Here is a 17,700-nt window from a genome sequence, read left to right on the forward strand (position 1 = left end):
GTCATTTTGCAACTAATTTCATTTGATATTATGAAAGGCAAGTTCGAGTTACAAACTTTAGCTATACCTAAACCTGTCTACCTATAATTGAGTTTAAGGTTATGCACTGATGCCCTATCATACTAAAGTGCCTTATTAAATGCGCTTGGTATATTGTTTTCAAACCAATATAAAGGATTTAACACCGTAATCTAATTGATTTTGTTTGTTTGCAAAATAATGTCAATCTGTGGATTAAAAGGGTTTTCCTTTGATGATTCATGATTAGATAATAATTCATATACTCTATCAGATCTGAAAATCTATATTCAAGCTGTAGATATCCTTTTGCAAGGAGTTAAGTAGTAATTGTTGCATAAAGTGATAGTAAGTATCTATGTTGAAGTTTTAAATTGAAAATTAAATCATGTCAGGAAATTGGGTTAGTGTAAGGGATCGAACTACTTTAACCGCATGACCAAGAAGAAGAAGAACGGTGGATATTTGGCTGAAACAAAAGCTTGTTTAAATACAGATAAGAGACAAATTAAAAAATGACTGATATGTGCTGATATCAAAAGCATAAAAAGAATTCATCTTTCAGTAAAAGTCCTTAAACTTTTTTTTATTTCTTTTTTTTTCATGTAGTATTTTGTCAAGAGATGAACTTCTCCAATGTTGTGTAGTGCTAAAATCTTTTCTAATTTTAAAATATAAAAAAAAACGAAAGTCGAAAATTAAAACACAAATTTTAACATGCCTCTTTAATGCTGCAACTTACTTTTATGTAAAAATCTACATGGCCTGTTGATCCATTTCAAAGTTCAGAGAAAAGCCAACTCGTCTGATAAATTACTCAAGAAACAGAACAATTTCCTTTCACTATTCCATTTCCGATTTTTCAATAAAAAAAAGTTACGCATACGCCACAGTGACCATCTAAGTTAAAAAGCAAACCAAAATTTAAAAAAAGGACTTTTTATCGCTGAGAGAAAAATGAAATAATTTAATTTGAATTAACCAATATTTAGGGGTTGTGTGATTCTGCGACAACCGAAAAATTTACCGAAAAAACACCGTTTTTGACCTGTTCATATCGAAATATCTTTGAAACGTGACGTGCCAGAGCAATTTTGACATCGGAATCAGTATCAGCTTGTAAAAACCTTCTGAAAAAGCACGGTTTAGTTCAAAAACGAAATTCGTCGCTCGATTAGCTTTTTAAGTTTAGAGAAAAGAATCATAACCAATCACAACCCGATGTCTTTCATCGTTTTGAAAAACTCTAAGGAAATCTTGCATGATCAAACAGCTTTTAAATTGCCATCACTTGATTTTTTTTACTGTTAGTTAGTTTCAAATAATTCTATCCCCAACTGGAAAAATTCCTCAATCTAACGCAAGAACCTGTCCTAAAGTACCCAGTATTTTTCCTTCTTTGGGTGCCTATTTTGAAGATAGTCAAGCTCATATTCGTTAATTTTCTTCATTTCTATTAAATAGGATTAGCAGTTTAGGTTCTTTTTATTTTTTGATAGGCGCACTACTTCGCTTTTTTTCATCTTCTACTTCGAGGCATAACTTTTTATCTGTATTGTTTTAAGGGAACTTTTCCAAAACCCTCTTTCTTTCTACTTATCACTGTTTTATCTTCATCATTTCATTACTATTATTCTTTGATTCGTTAAGAATAACAGCTTTGAACTTAATGTTTAATTTACAGCTCTTAGAACCCTACCTTCGTATTAAGATCCAATAACAAAACTCTTGACCCATGTATTCGAAAAAAATAAAAATACTTGAAGGCCTGAATCAAAGATTTCACGTAAATTAAGTCTCGTCTCAAAATTATCTAAAAACATTTCTAATGAATCTCTAAATCGTTCAAGAAGCATTAAAAATTCTAAAACAATTAAAGATTCAAATTATATTACTTTTCTTCTCAATAAATACCCACCTTAAAGGTTTTTTTTTAAATCAAGCCCAACTTAAATCTACCCTTCTAAGTGGGTACCTTTCCATACTTCTGTTTTACTGCGTGAACATCTTTTTTTTTTTAATGTTGCTGCATCCAACATACCTACCAATGACCGTCCTTGAGGTAAAAATTTGCAAACTTGTACTTGTTGGTAGAGGTCAATGCCGTCGTCGCACTACCGCCACTGACCACTGACGACAGAAGCACACACTAGGCTAGGTTTATAGGCTCGGATTTCCTCATTTAGTTTTAAATTCCAGTTTTGTAGAGATATCTACGAGTCTTGACCACCTCTGCTATAGTTCTTTTCTCTTGTTTTTCTCTACACGCTTCACATCCCACTGCCTTACTTCATATGTACCTACAATAGCATCTGTGTAAGATTTGTTTCAACAAATAAAAACATCTACTCTAAGACAAAGTAATATCGGCTTATATGAGTCTTTGCGCCGTCTTCGCTTATATTGATGTCGTCGGCGGGGTAACAATCTGCCTAGATATACGAACGTCAAAAAGAAGAGGAAAACGGGCGCCACACATCTATATCTCCCTTTCGTTCTCCCTCCATTACCCCCCTGATAACCTCAACCATTCTAAAGGCAAACCCCTAATGACATCTCAAAAAGCAATAATAATTATTGTAAACATATCTTGCGAGAGAATGATTATCAACGCAGTAGAACTTGAAGCCAAGATATTTTCAAAGTATGGATGTATGACAGAGATGGAAGGTCCCACAGAGACATGCTGTGTCGCACGGGGGGTTATCATCAACTAAACTATCAACTAGCGACTCAAAAGCGTCTCCTCATACAATTCTCACTCAGTAGCTTTTTTCTTCTTTATAACTTTTTTTTATTCTTTTCGTCCTTTTTTTATTTCGTATCTTTAAAGTCAACTGACCAGTTAAACAGTCTTTATGTTATCTAGGAACTAACACCCAACCATTTTTGTACCGGGGAGAAGCAAGCTCAAAAATGAAAGAAAAGCAATAAAAAGAAATCGAAATGAAACACACACACACACACAGAATACTCTTGTACACACAACAGCACTTTTAGGAATTCCAAAAGGTATAGAACAAAGAAGGGAGTGGGAGTTGGAGAGGAGAGGGCATAGCAAACAGTACATAACAAAACAACTCGTAGCGACCTTGATAAACGTAAAGAATAAGCGATACATGGAATAGCTGGATTTTCATAGAAGCTCTCTGCTGCCTTTTCATTTAATTTTCGCCCCTTCTCTGTCTTGTGTTTCGATTTTTCTTCTATATGTCTGATCTACTCTTTTGTTGTTTTTTTTTTTTTTTGTTCTGTTTTTGACACTTAATGTGCCAGAGGGCGAGAGCAACAAGTTGTTTTTGAATTCGATGAATGTATAGGTTTTGTAAGATTGTATTGGTGTTATATGACCCCATCTATTGGGGGTGAGGTGGTGGGCTCAAAAATGATAAAGCTTAGTTTTCGATGATAAAAGCTTTTAGTGGGTAATAGTTTGGAGAGTATGAGAGGCAAAAAAGATTGTGATAAAAAAAGAATATGCGTGGGGAAAGATTAAAATAATGTTGGTGAAGATGTGACGTAAATACCAGAAAGCTAAAGAAGACTTGATTTTTTTTTTATTTTTTTGGAGTTGTTTGTCTTCTTCCTGTTGGAAGCTTTTCACCAGTTTTTTTGGATGACGTTGTTTATTTTTCGGTAGAGAGTGTTATTTGTTCTTGTCTTTTTTTTTCTATTTTGAGAGACAGAAGTCAAAGTTAAGGACATAACAAATAAATTTGTTCTTGTAATGAGGTTTCTTAATTAAAAGAGGTCTATGTTCAAGTGTAACCTGAACTTAAGTTCTGTGTAAAGTTCTTCAAAAGGTTCAAGAATGACGTTTAGGGAGTTTTGTAAATTTTTCGTTAAAGATCAGGTTCATGAAACCTTATTTTTGCAAAGAAATGAGGCAACCTTAATTTAAATCTAGAAACCACTGCATCACTGCCCAACTACCATTCCAGCTTCCATAAAGGTATTACCGAATCTCTTTTCAGCTTCTGTCAAACTTTAGTAATTTGTTGGGCATGGAAAAAGGAGAACGTTATAGAAGTTAGACCCTTTATAACAATGTACTTATAAGGTATATAATACAGTAAAATAAGGAGAAAAAAGGGGTAAATCTCGGAGTGAATGTTAGTAGAAATTTTTTTGCTCAATATCTTCCTTTTACCATTCTATAACATATCTCAAAAGTCTAGAAAAATCTCATGTCCGCTTGTCGCGATTTCAAGGTCAAATCGCGAAATGGAGATTTTTAAAATTAGCAAAAATAGGCTATGGTATTATATACACATATGATACATGATTTCAAGGTATATATATTTAATGCTGATTCCAAAAAATCTAAAATCAAGACAATCTGACGTCTCTGGAAAAAGTTATACCTGTTTTTCATCTGTCAACTCATATTATTATAACAGTTGCAAACTTACTGCCGAAAAACCCGTCAGATTGCCTTGATTTTAGATTTTTTGGAATCAGCATTAAAAAATACCTTGAAATCATGTATCATATGTGTATATAATACCATAGCCTATTTTTGCTAATTTTGAAAATCTCCATTTCGCGATTTGACCTTGAAATCGCGACAAGCGGACTTGAGATTTTTCTAGACTTTTGAGTTATGTTATAGAATGGCAAAAGGAAGATATTGAGCAAAAAAAAATTTAACATTCATTCCGAGGTTAAATCCTTATTTGACTGGATTAATATAAGAAGCTTAAACGAAGCTTTACCGAAACCCTACCGAAGCTTTTAGATTTTACAGATAGTATAGCTCTTTAATACAAGTCTTATCGAAATTATCGAGACAAAAATACTAAACAAAATTGCTTTTTCAATTGGTTTTGATTTGATTTTTTATCCTGAATTTTACCTTTTAATCTGAAAATCATTATATACCTTTTTTTTTAGGTAGGAATCGAGCTTCGTATCTGCTTGGCGGTAGTCCACCACTCTACCCACTCGGCCATCCTAGTATATTCATTAATGAAATCAAAAACTTTATCAATTCAAATAGCAAAATTTCAAAAACAAAAAATGTCCGAGCCAAATTATTCAATGTCAAAACCAAAAAAACTTGATTATTCAATATTAAAACTAAAAATCAAATACAAAACTTGGTAATTTCTGTAAAGCTTCTATAAATTCATTAACCAAGCTTATCCGAAAAACAAGCTATTTTCGATTAAGTTTTTGTAAAAGTATTTAAACAACTTATTAGAAGTTGTTAAACAAGTTCGAACGTCTATAAGCAATTAAATTCTGAGTTTGAAATCCCTTGGAAAGTCCGGCACACGCGGAGGCATAGAAACCTCCTTATGGTGGGTAACGCAATCCTCTAAAAGTTAATGAAACAAAAACAGTCTCAGCTCCCTTGCTCAATTGCCGCATATGCGAACGTCGATGACAAGGTCAACTATTTCTAAAATGTGTTTTGCTATAATCAGTGCGTCCCTACTATTACTCAATGCTCTTTTGACCCTGATGAACTCAATAAGTTTTTCTTTGGTGCCTCTACTCCTCTTTATGATATTAAACTGAATTTGGTGAACAGGCATGCAAAATCTTAGGTAGTTAATATTGTCTGTCAGGTAGATCACAAAAATTATATTTTCTGATGGTAGATATTTACTTTTTAAACCTGTTATGGATAGGCGTCCCATAAGGATCTGTCCCGGACCTATACTCTTTTGCGTTCATCAATGATCTGCCGTCTTGCTTTTCACATCTCCTCAGTCCACATTAATATTCTCAAACTTTATCTATTAAGGCATTTCAATAAACTTTGTGAACTTTTTCACCCAACAATGAAGACCTCCGTCAAATAAACCCCTGGTCTATCGCCAATGGGCTACTCTCAACTACAAAAATTTTAAAATTGCAATTTTTCTGCATTTCTAATTCCTCTCAATTCAATTCGTAATACCTATAATCTCACAAAGATTTGCTCATCTTAACTTATTCTCAACGTTGGATAGTTCCAACAAAACCAACAACTTAAAAGTTCTATCTAAACAGATGTGTTGTATGAAAATTATTTTAACTCAAAAATTCAGTTTGAATTTTTAACACAGAGCAATATTTGTTCATGCTGGCAATGCCTTGTGCTTTTGTTTGTAGCAAAAACTTGTTATCAATATAAAATTGGAGAAAGAGAAAACAGCAATGCACTTAAAGTTAATGAACAAAAGTAGGTGTTTTCATTGAATGACAGAACAAAAATGTGAGTGTATATTTTGCTAAAGTATACGTAAGTAATGTAACAATAACATAAAAAAAGCTTTCCGTACATCACAGTGTGAGTGCGTGTATCAAATTCGTTACAAATTCAATCATTTGAACAGATGGTTTCATATTCAACAAGAAAACCAAACTTCAAGTCATAAGATTATTATGATTACCAAGTTGTGCATTTTGATCGTTAATTTGTATAGGTATTTTTTTTTTATTTGAAAACATAAAAATTTATCGTTACAAGAAAAACCTTAACAAGTTTGTTTATCATGAAAAGTCTAGTTTAAAAAAAAAAAACAAGCACGAGTTTTACCTAGTCTATTTCTCTCTCCTTTTTTAGCTTCAATAAATGTAGATATGTTAAATAAACTATACTCTCGTGACCGTTAATTAAAATGTATGGCGTATGTTTAACATTTTGGCGGAAAAAGATCGACATGGGTCGCTTTAAACGAAGATGGTTTATTTACGCTCTGACTGGGGGCCTAGGGCAACTATAATCACAACAACAACAAGAATAATGAATGTGTAATTTTTTTTTATTTTTGAAGCGACACACAAAAGACAGTGATTAAATTTAAAACAAACAGAACTGTAATGGAGGTACTTGTTCTTATGTGATATATACAGTGGTATAAAATGAGATTGTTCATAGACATAATTTTGGTAACTTTATTTTACTACAAGAAAACCAATAATTTCTTAATATTTATGGTAGCATTTTATTTTTATTTCCGATCTGATCTTAGAATTTCAGGTTATTGAGACTACATCAGGAGTATGGCAATTATGGGAAATGATATTTGGTCTTAAGGATTCTTACACGCTTTAAACAAAATTGAAAAACAAAATCGTTATTTTTTCTAAGAAAAGTTGTCAGAAAAAACTAAACTTTAAATAGAAAAATATACAGTAAAACCCGCTTAAGAAACCCACTTAAGAGAAAAACCCGCTTAAGTGAAAGAGAAATTGTGACATTTTGCCATTTCACTTAAGCGGGTTTGACTGTTGTTGTAAGTAAGCTTTCAACCTTATTTCACTTTACGAAAGTGAAACAATCCCGATTTTTGACTTTTAAGTTCTAGTTTTAGAAATAAAAATCGTCCGAGGAAGAACTGTAAAAGTTTAGGTATGTTATCAAATTCAAAAAAAATATAAAGTTGCATGAGATGTTGTCTACCTTTTGGATGGGAAATTCGATGCAGACAGCTGTATTATTTGTATAACTTCTTGTAATTCATCCGAGTTAATGAATATTAGGAGAATCATAAGATCCAACATTTTTATTTGGATCTTGTGGCTCTACATATGGAGGGACATTCAAATTGTATTTGGGACTAATGATCCATTCCATAATGATTTTGGGTGTTTTTATCCCTTTGAAATTAAATTAATTAATAAGTGTTATTTTCCTGGACGTTATGTCCCTGATTTATGTTTTTACTTTTCTAACATTCGGCCTTATTTCTCAATTAAGTGAAATAACGTAAAATTTCTTGATATTTCGCTCTTCATTATTTCACGGCACTCATGGGAAGTACTCACTCACAATCGAATACTACGAAACGATCGAGTTTCTTTCAGAAATTTTTGGAGTAACGAATCGCTATATTTTCGTCTTAACAAAGGGTTCCCAAAAATCATTGCCAACTACAAAAAATCATAAATTTTTGAGTGAATGAGCAATTTTTTCTGCAAGAAAAAAAAACAATGTTAAATTCAATAAATCGTTGGTCCACATTTTCCATCAAATCTATCGCCTTTCTAACATACGAAAAGGAAACAATCAACTACTCAATTTCCATCTTGCTTAGAAATCTGACCAACTAAAACATACTCAAAAATCGTAAGATTTCATGTTACACTGATCACAGTGAGCCTGAACAAGTTTAAGGTTGACCTAAAATGACGACAAAAACTAAAGATGAGGCTTTGTTCCTGAAGGCCTCAGCAATAATAATCCGTTCTTACCAAAATCGGATTAGCTTCCTTTTTCGAGATACCCCCTAAACGTGTTTTTTTCGAAAATAATTCATAATCAACGCTAGGCTCGAGTACGATAACTTAGGCGCCGAGAATTGAAAACGGTTTTTAGTAGAGGTGTTTAATACAATCATTTTTTGTTATGGGAGGGAGGGTCTATGTCCCCCCTTTAGGCGGGAGGGGCAATTTTCTAAAAAATCATACAAAAAATTATTAAAAAACAATGGCAACACTTACAGTTATCAATGATACCTTTTTCAAAAGCTAGAATTGTACACTTAATTATAGTTTTTAAATCAAATTATTTTAATTAGTTGTTTCCGAAATAATCGATTTCAAAGTCAACAATTGTGAAAAAAAAGTTTAAAAAAAAACATTGAAAACTATTTTTGTCAAGACTTTGGATTTCATTACGGGATTAATTGATAATGTAAAGTACCTCAATAAATTCCTTATCAAATACTGAAAACCATATGTTTCTATGCCTTCTAGTTTTTGAGAAAATTGAAAAATAGGAAAACTACTTTCTTTATAAGATTTTTATTTTCTTGGCTATTTTGCTTTGCCACTATCAAAAATCAAAAATTAAAAAGTACTGTGCTTAATCTACCTCGGTTCCACGAATGGGTTTTATTTCCATTAAAAATTGGATCTTAAAAATAAAATTTCTTGGTACCAGTGTGGTACCAGAACGCTCATTAGTGAGCCTGATAAGAAAAGTAGTTTTCCTATTTTTCAATTTTCTCAAAAACTAGAAGGCATAGAAACATATGGTTTTCAGTATTTGATAAGGAATTTATTGAGGTACTTTACATTATCAATTAATCCCGTAATGAAATCCAAAGTCTTGACAAAAATAATTTTCAATGTTTTTTTTTAAACTTTTTTTTCACAATTGTTGACTTTGAAATCGATTATTTCGAAAACAACAAATTAAAATAATTTGATTTAAAAACTATAATTAAGTGTACAATTCTAGCTTTTGAAAAAGGTATTATTGATAACTGTAAGTGTTGCCATTGTTTTTTAATAATTTTTTGTATGATTTTTTAGAAAATTGCCCCTCCCGCCTAAAGGGGGGGACATAGACCCTCCCTCCCATAACAAAAAATGATTGTATTAAACACCTCTACTAAAAACCGTTTTCAATTCTCGGCGCCTAAGTTATCGTACTCGAGCCTAGCGTTGATTATGAATTATTTTCGAAAAAAACACGTTTACGGGGGGTATCTCGAAAAAGGAAGCTAATCCGATTTTGATAAGAACGGATTATTATTGCTGAGGCCTTCAGGAACAAAGCCTCATCTTTAGTTTTTGTCGTCATTTTAGGTCAACCTTAAACTTGTTCAGGCTCACTGTGTGATAAATCTTACGGTTTTTGGGTAATTAAAGTGTAAATCTTAATAAATACTCCTAAATTATACAAAATGATAAAAAAATGTTCGAATTCAAGCTTTTTTAATTTTTTGCATTTTCCGAGAACATTGACCATAGTATAGTAATGCAAATTTTTTTTACTACCATCAGAAAGTATAGATAACGAACAAAATGCCCACCGACTTTGAAAAAAGCTGATATTTTGACACGTGAATTCTCGATTAAAAATTAGGGTGTGTTTTTGATATTTAATCAAAATAAGATGACAAAATAAATATTTTTAATCAAATAAATTATAGTAAAATATAAGGTAAGTTTTCACTAAATTTCGTGAAAAAAAATTTTTGAAAAAGATAAAAATAAAAATTCAAAAACCTGGTTATTTGAATTTTTCACATAAATTTTGAGGTTATGTGAAAAAATTGTTAATTCAAAAGTTGTTGATCTTTTTATTACCTACAATTTTGCTTAACAGCATTTTTCCATAGAACTTGTAGTTTTTCCGGTAAATGAAATATGCCATTTTTTACCATTAAAAACTCATCCCACAAACTTCCCGAATTTATTTTTCCTTTCATTTTTATCATATTCACCTCCTTTTCCAATGGGTTTCATCCTACTGTTATTTTTTTTTTTTTTTTGGTTTCAAAAATTTCGACCCTGGTCTAGGTATACATTTTTGGGGTCTCTTAAAGACAGAAAGGGTTTTTATATGTATAATCGTCTGTAGAGGCCCAAAATTTAAAAAGTAAGTACATCAGAAGAATTTTCTAGTCAATACGCAACTTTATATATATATACCCCCTTTCGATATAATAGATTCATAAATAAAATTTATTTTTAGAGTTTTTTTTTTTTTTGAAACTCCTTTCAAAGAAAAAAAAGTGAAAATAAATTCTAATTACTTTTATGGAAAATGTCTCAAAAGTTAAAAGTAATTTACTTTAGTTACACCATTACATTAAAAAAAAACTGAGAGCGTCTACTACAAAAAATATAAAAAAATTTGCAGGAGCTAATTTTGTACATATTATAAAACTTTGAGTTTCAGGTCACTGTGGCGTATGTGTAACATTTTTTTTTAAAGGAAAATTATTCTTTTGCTAAACAAATAAAGTGATTAGTTGTTCCACTGTCTAATTTTCTTTTATTATTTTTTTTTGTGTGAAATAGAACAACTATACACTATATTGGGGTGGTAAACATGCTCTCATGCATTATTAAGAAGGTCTGAAATCCACGCGAATAACAATACTCGTCGCCGTCTGACACAACTGGTTTAAGCTTGTGTCCCAAAGTCCCGAGTCTCGCACACTCCAATCCAAACATTTCAGATCATCATCAACAACATCATCGAGAGAAGAATCGCGCATTCTGTTAAATGAAAATGAACACATGAAACAAAACAAAATTGAAATTCAAATTTTTCGCTTGATTAACTCCACAAAACACTGGCGCCCAGGAAAACATTTTTTTTTTTTTGTTTCAACATGAAACAAAAATTCTTATATCGAATTCTCATCACACATTTTTGCAATTGATTAATTAATGCTGTCCGACGTGTTTATTTGTCAGGTTATCTTATAGATTGTAGCTTAAGTCAAGCACACCTTTTTGGGGTGTTTATTTTTTTTTTTTGTTTTTTTGTTTTGGATTTTTTTTTTTTATTTTATTATAAAGCAAGGTGCGTTTTCTGAGTTGGAATAAAAAATAAAATATTTCCTGGCAGGTACGAGTTTATCATCTTGAAAATAAAAGGTTTCTTCATAGAAATGAGGTTAGTCAATAGGAAGTTTTAGCAAAGTTAAACTCATTCATATAATAGGGTCTAAAGAGACGCTATGAGAATATTGAGTAGTTGAGTTTAATTAACTTTTATATCTTTTTAAATCTGATTGTTATAAAGTAAAAAATAAGCTAAAAGTATCATCACTTGAAGGAATGTACTTCATAACTCCCTTATAACTAAAAATCAAAAAACTAAATCATTTGGATCAATTTTTTGATAAAATAAAAATTAGTTATAAAATGCACTGAATTAAGTATAAGCCACAGTGTATGTTAAAATGTTAACTTAAAAAAAATACTATGTCAGTCTACCCTCTTGCTCTAATTCAAGCCCGTATTTCCTTCTTTCTTTCCATCTATTAATTCAATTTTATTACTTTTTTCACTTTATAAGATATTCTAAGGCCCCCTTTAAGCGTTATAATATTTGTGTATTTTTTTTTTTTTCTTTCCATACAATGAATTCGGTACACACCGACGCTACGCTGAATACGTACTTATAATAAATTAAATAGTTGAACAAAAAAAAAAAAAAAGAATTGTATTCAGTTCAACCTCAAAAGCCGGCAAATTATGCAAATGCGTTTAAAGGTAAAATAAGGTATTTGCTTTTCAAATGAAATAAAGGTACAAAAGTGCAATATTTATTAGTAATGGATTTGATTTTTAAATACAATCTATACCTAGTCATCGATGAATGCTAATGCAACCGGCTTACCTTTTTTGACCTGAGAAATTACATTGAAAAAAAAAAAATCTACTTTCATTTAAATTTACTGAATTTTTGCTGAACATTATTAACTTAATAAATTCTAAACAGATCAGCTATTACATCACAGATTTTAGAATGAAGAATCCGTTCTAATTTTTAAGAATGAGCAAACGAAAGTTTCTAATCCATTTTTTTAGGATAAAAATAAAATTTTAAAATTTTACTTTATAAGCAAGCCGAAAATTTTGCTTTACTACGTATACGAAAATCGAAGAATCGTTCAGCAATCACTTAAAAGTTTGAAAAGAGGTTAGGGTTTGCCTATTTTGCAAGAATTTCTTCTTCGAAACAAAAATATTGAGTGCTTGTGCAAGAACAAAATAAGAAAAACACAAAGATTTAAGTCATAAAATGTAGTTAAAATAGATATAAAATGTTATATAACTTTCTCAAAAATACCTATATATGAAATAAAAATGTAAAAATGAGACTTTATTTCAATACTGTATGAACTAATTTCATATATTTTTAGGGAAATTTTCTATTTTTTAAAAAGTAAATGTCTACACGAGTTCTTTCTTAATGAAGTTGTGAAATGTTTGAAGATAACGAGCAACAAATTTTGGCTTAACCTAGGATTATCTACTTCGAAGCGCGGAATCTAAGGTTTGTTTGACCCGTTCAAGTCAAAGTTAGTGAAAAAGTCATCCAAAATTTGGTTAAACCCTGAAAAAGTGATCATTCGATATGCTTAACAGTTAAAATTATACTACGATTAGAAATATTTACAATTTGGTATGGCTTCTGAACTTTATTCTATTTTGCTTCTCAATTTTGTTTTCTTTTATTCTTGTTTATTCAAATATAAGCCAAGATCTTCTGATCAATATTTTGCATTTAAAAAATGTTATTGCAAATAAAAAAATGTCTGCATTGACAAATGCACATTCAAATGCATTAAATTTTTTTTTAATTTTGTCAATTTTTTTTACAATAATTGAGGAGCGTTATTTCAAAACTCAACAAGTGCTTTTTTAAAATTTTTCAGGAGAAGGTATTTTCTTTCCCATTTGAATACAAATCCGAATTTTCAAAAAGTAGAAATTAGGAGTTGTTCTTTCTTGTATAGCTAATCGACAGGCTTAATTGCTATTTCAATATTTGGAAAGATTCGTCCGTATTTTGAACACGAAAACACCGCGTTTTTTTTTTCAAAACGCAACAAATACAGGTTTTTGTTGAGTTTTGCAAAAACGTTGATTTTTCTTTTAAATAAATAAATAGATAAATTAGTATTAAAAAGTTTATTTATTAAAGAAATATATACATTGCAATGAACTTATATTAATATTAACTTAAATAAGTATTGAGTATAGCGTTTGTTAAGTTTTGAAAAAAAAACGTTCCTCAATTTGGCTTTGCATTAGCTTGAATATTATAGCTCAAAAACTAATGTATGGTCAAAAGGAAATGGCTCACATATATAAATTTTTATTACGAGTAGTTTAGAAGAAAAAAATTATCAAATCTGGAATTAATTAATTTGACTTCAATTTTAGTTGGTCGGAGAGTAAAATATTGTTTTTTATAAAATTCATTATTAAAATTTTAAAAATTCAATGTTTTAAGTCCGACAAGCAAAGAAGTTCTTAGTGTAAATTAAAATCTTCTCAAATCGATATAGGCAGATTCGATATAAGATAAGCGTATGTATAACTCAGGCCTTTTCAAAATTTTCGATTAGAACTTTGTTTTTCTGCGATAGGAGTTTAAAAAATTTGTTAATTCGTTAATAACATATAGGTTCCTACATACATTATTTGAGAAACTTTGGTCTACTTAAAGATGTTATTATGCATACGTTTTTTCTATAGGTGGTCACCTTTAACATTGACCGACAAAATTTGTCACATACAACGCTGCAGCGCTGTTCTAAATATATGTATTTTCAACCTAAATGTGAAGACTTTTTGTGCACTAAATTAGGAAGTCTTTCAAATTAATGAGAGTTGGGAGAGAATTCTCTCAGTAGAAAATAAAACTACGAAAGACTGCCAAAAAGCCTGGAACAAGTTAAACACCATTACACAGCACAATTTCATATTTTATGCTTAATTCGATAAACATTAACACTTTTTTAATGCAAAAAACATGTAAACGCGATTCAATTTGATTTGTTTTCTTCTTTATTTATTTGTTTGACATACGTCAACTTTTCATTTGACGTAAGAAATTCTGCCGGAAGAAATTCTTTGGGCTAAATTTGTCAGGGTGGGGAAATTTTTTTCTCTCTCGTGAGCGCTCTCTTCTACACAATTTTTGAAGTTGGGAACAGACTCTGACCAAAAATAACCAAATATTACTAAATTCGGCAGTTTCAAACTGAGCGTGGAACGGACCTATTACACATAGTGCGGAATTTCACATCTTTTGACAGGTACCTACCTTAAAAACAACAAAATATCAATAATTCCGGAGAATGGTCAGGCAGGTTTTTTACAACAGTTTTAGTGAGTTGCTTTAAGTATTTTCATCACAAGGTTCGTCGATAGGAACAAATTCATTTTCAGATTTGGTGGTTATTTTTTTTTTTTTTTTAACTAATTCTACTAGAGAAATGGTCCCTTTGTTAAATAGTCTTTTCATGGTGTGACTTGTTCTACAATTATATGGATTAAAACTACAGTCCTTTTTTCCTTTTGCGATATATGTAGGTATAGTGTCTAAAACAAAGTCAGTGATACACTTTTGAATGCCATAAATATGGGATCACTAGGGCGTATGCGTAACATTTTTTTATTGAAACATTTTAAAGGTTTAATGGTAATTGTTTTTTTCTTTAGCAATTAATTAAATGAACAAACCTTTGCTGAACTTTCAAATGGTTTTAATGGTGATGCAAAGTGAGGATGCAGGACTTAAGTGCAAGTTTTGAAACAATAATAATTTAGATAAGGAATCATACGATATCTGCCATACATTCATATCATTTTTTTTATTTTTTAACTTCTCAGCTATGGCAAAAACCGATGTTAATCCTTTCCTTAACTAAGAATCGTACGTAGCATTTCAAAAATTTTGAAAAAATATAAAACAACTTAATTAGAGTGGTCTAAATGACGAATCCCAATACCTATTCGAGAAAAATACGTCTGAAATTTAGAACTTTTTGGGTATCATAAACTATCATTGTACATATACATATTGTTGTTTTGGTTCGACTAAAACATTGAATGAAAAATATCCAAAAAATTATTCAAAACTGCAACTTTGTGTAAAAATTTCAAATCAATCGATTTGCGGATTTTTGAATTTTGCAGCTACAAACATTCATTTTGAATTTTCTTGTCTTCTTCATTTTATCACCCTTCAAAAATAGCTCAAAACTTTCTGCAGGTTCGGAATCCCAAAACATACATAAATGTAAATCAAAACCGCTTATCTGGCAACATCGTAAAATTTTGATTACTTTTTCGTCGCAAAAATCAAACAATTAGCTACCTACTATTTTTTTTTACTTCCCTTCTAAATTGTGCAGCACTCTGTCCGTTGTCCCCCCTACTTGCAACCATGGCGCTGCTGCCATGCCATCATGCTTAATTTTGTTAGATTATCATATTTTCTTTCTCTTAAAAATGCAACCCCATGACTGTCGCAATTACCCTCCTTAGCCTCCCATCATTCTCCTCCTCCTCCTGACAAACAAAAAAAAAAAAAAAAACGCACACAATACTCACCGACTTAAACCGCAAAAGATTAAGAAAAAAAAAACAACAACAAAATCTCAATAAAACATGCATCATTACAGAAAAGCACAAAATATCTACGAGATAATAGTAATATTTTTTTTTTAATGTACGTGAATATCTATACAAACCTGATTTATTTGCATTAATTTGTTGTTGTTGTTTTTTGGGTTGTCTCGTGTAGTAGATTCTGATGCCTGAAGCAGCAAGTTGTTGTTGTTGCTGGTGGTTGTTGTTACTTGACTTGTGTTATCTTTTGTGGTATGCGGTTTTTTTTTTATTTCGCGTTTCGCAGTTTTTTTTTTGTATATTATGTATCTGTAAAAATGTAACGCAGGAATCCGATAATATCCTTCGGATTTTTTTTTATTTCTTATAATTCGCGATCTCTTAATGAGGAGAGACTTTTTTTGTCAGCGAAACGATCTTTCGGATTTTTATTAAACTTTTTTTTCTCTTTTGTTGTTGTTGTTGCTTTTGTCAACGAAGCCACACACAATCATGCAATTCACATATATTTATAGTGTTGTCCTCTTCTCTGAGAGGGGCTAATCTTTTGATTTATGTTTTAATTTTTTTTTTTATTTTTTTCAAAACCACTTGTTAAAGACTGTGTTTTCAAAAATCGATAAATTAGGTAAATAAAGAATTAAAAAATCACTTCGTATCCTCTAAAGTTATTTGGATTTATACAAATTTGGATAAAGAGGGAAAAAGGTTTAAGGGATGTTTCATTTGATAAACGAAAATGCAAGTAAAATTTCGATTTATCTCAGGGTCGGGTTCAGAAATAATGCACTTTGAAACTTTTTTTCACTGTCATGTCGTCGCACCTTTATCACTCTTTCCTTTTTCTTAAAAGATTTTCACCAAACTTTTTTGTTGTTGTTGTGTGTTTTGCAGGATATTCGAGGAAAACAACAACTTCGCATTGAAAACTGACAGGAAAATTCGATAGAAAAGTATCAGATTTAAAGGGCAAAGAGAAGAGATGAGGAAGAGAGTGAAAAAGAGAAGAGAGGGGAAGGAGAGTTACTATAAACTTCAAGCACACTTTTGCATATGGTTTGGAAAAATATGAGAAAAAACGTCACTGTCAAAAGCACACAAAATTCGGTTGAAGTTAAATATCTTACGGATTAATTGAAAAAGTTAAAGATTGTTTTGTTTTTAATCTTTCTTTCTTTGTTTTTTTTTTTTATTTGAAAAAGAATTTGTTTATCTTTTTTTGCCTAATTTTTTTTATTGAAAAGTTCAATTATAATTCTATTTTATCGATTATCTCTAAAAACGATATTTTCCGGACTGCGAATTGTTGAAAAATAACAACGACGACTTTGGCGACTGAGACGACGACGAAAGCGACATAACTTGTACCATGGCCTTCATGTCACACATTTTTCGCTTTCTCACTCTTCCCCATAGGGTTTAGTTGGATTTTGATCAGCTTTTTGGCCTTTTTCTTTCCACTTTTTTATATGGTTGTGTGTTTTTTTTTTTTTTATTGTTTCCTCTTTGGTTGCTGATTCCCCACATACTGCTCCAAAGCAGTGGGCAATAGATACGGATGTATCTCTCTCTATACCCACAATCACCACCTATCTTTGTATCTTTCTACACATATTCTATACATTAATTTTACGCGATAGTATAGAATGTATGTATGTGGGGGCAGTTTTTATATAGATGGATGTGGATGGCGGTTTCTTATTTCGCGTCACACACATTGAAAGCGAAACTTCAAAAGTGCCAATATAGGTAACTAGTAAAGACAGTAAAAAGCAGACAGTAGAATAAGAAAATTATTGTGTGTGGTTAGCGGGTGACTTAGTTTGGTGGTGTTAGTTTGATTTGGAGAGT

General features: G+C 30.9%; 1 protein-coding gene across 15 annotated transcripts in view; it reads right to left on the bottom strand.

The window, feature by feature from the left end:
* The window catches only part of LOC129907765 (myocyte-specific enhancer factor 2), a 173,928-nt gene extending 156,646 nt beyond the window's left edge, over positions 1 to 17,282 (bottom strand). For 4 of the 15 annotated variants that reach the window (XM_055984123.1, XM_055984133.1, XM_055984125.1 and 1 more), the window contains exon 1: positions 15,972 to 17,277. The gene's annotated coding sequence lies outside the window, so the exon portion shown is untranslated. Of the gene's footprint in view, positions 1 to 15,971 lie in introns of all 15 variants that reach the window. The other 11 variants (XM_055984129.1, XM_055984122.1, XM_055984130.1 and 8 more) reach the window with 8 other exon arrangements.
* Between the last annotated feature and the right edge of the window lie 418 nt (positions 17,283 to 17,700).

Source organism: Episyrphus balteatus, chromosome 1, assembly GCF_945859705.1.
Source record: "Episyrphus balteatus chromosome 1, idEpiBalt1.1, whole genome shotgun sequence".
Classification (NCBI taxonomy): Eukaryota; Metazoa; Arthropoda; class Insecta; order Diptera; family Syrphidae; genus Episyrphus; species Episyrphus balteatus.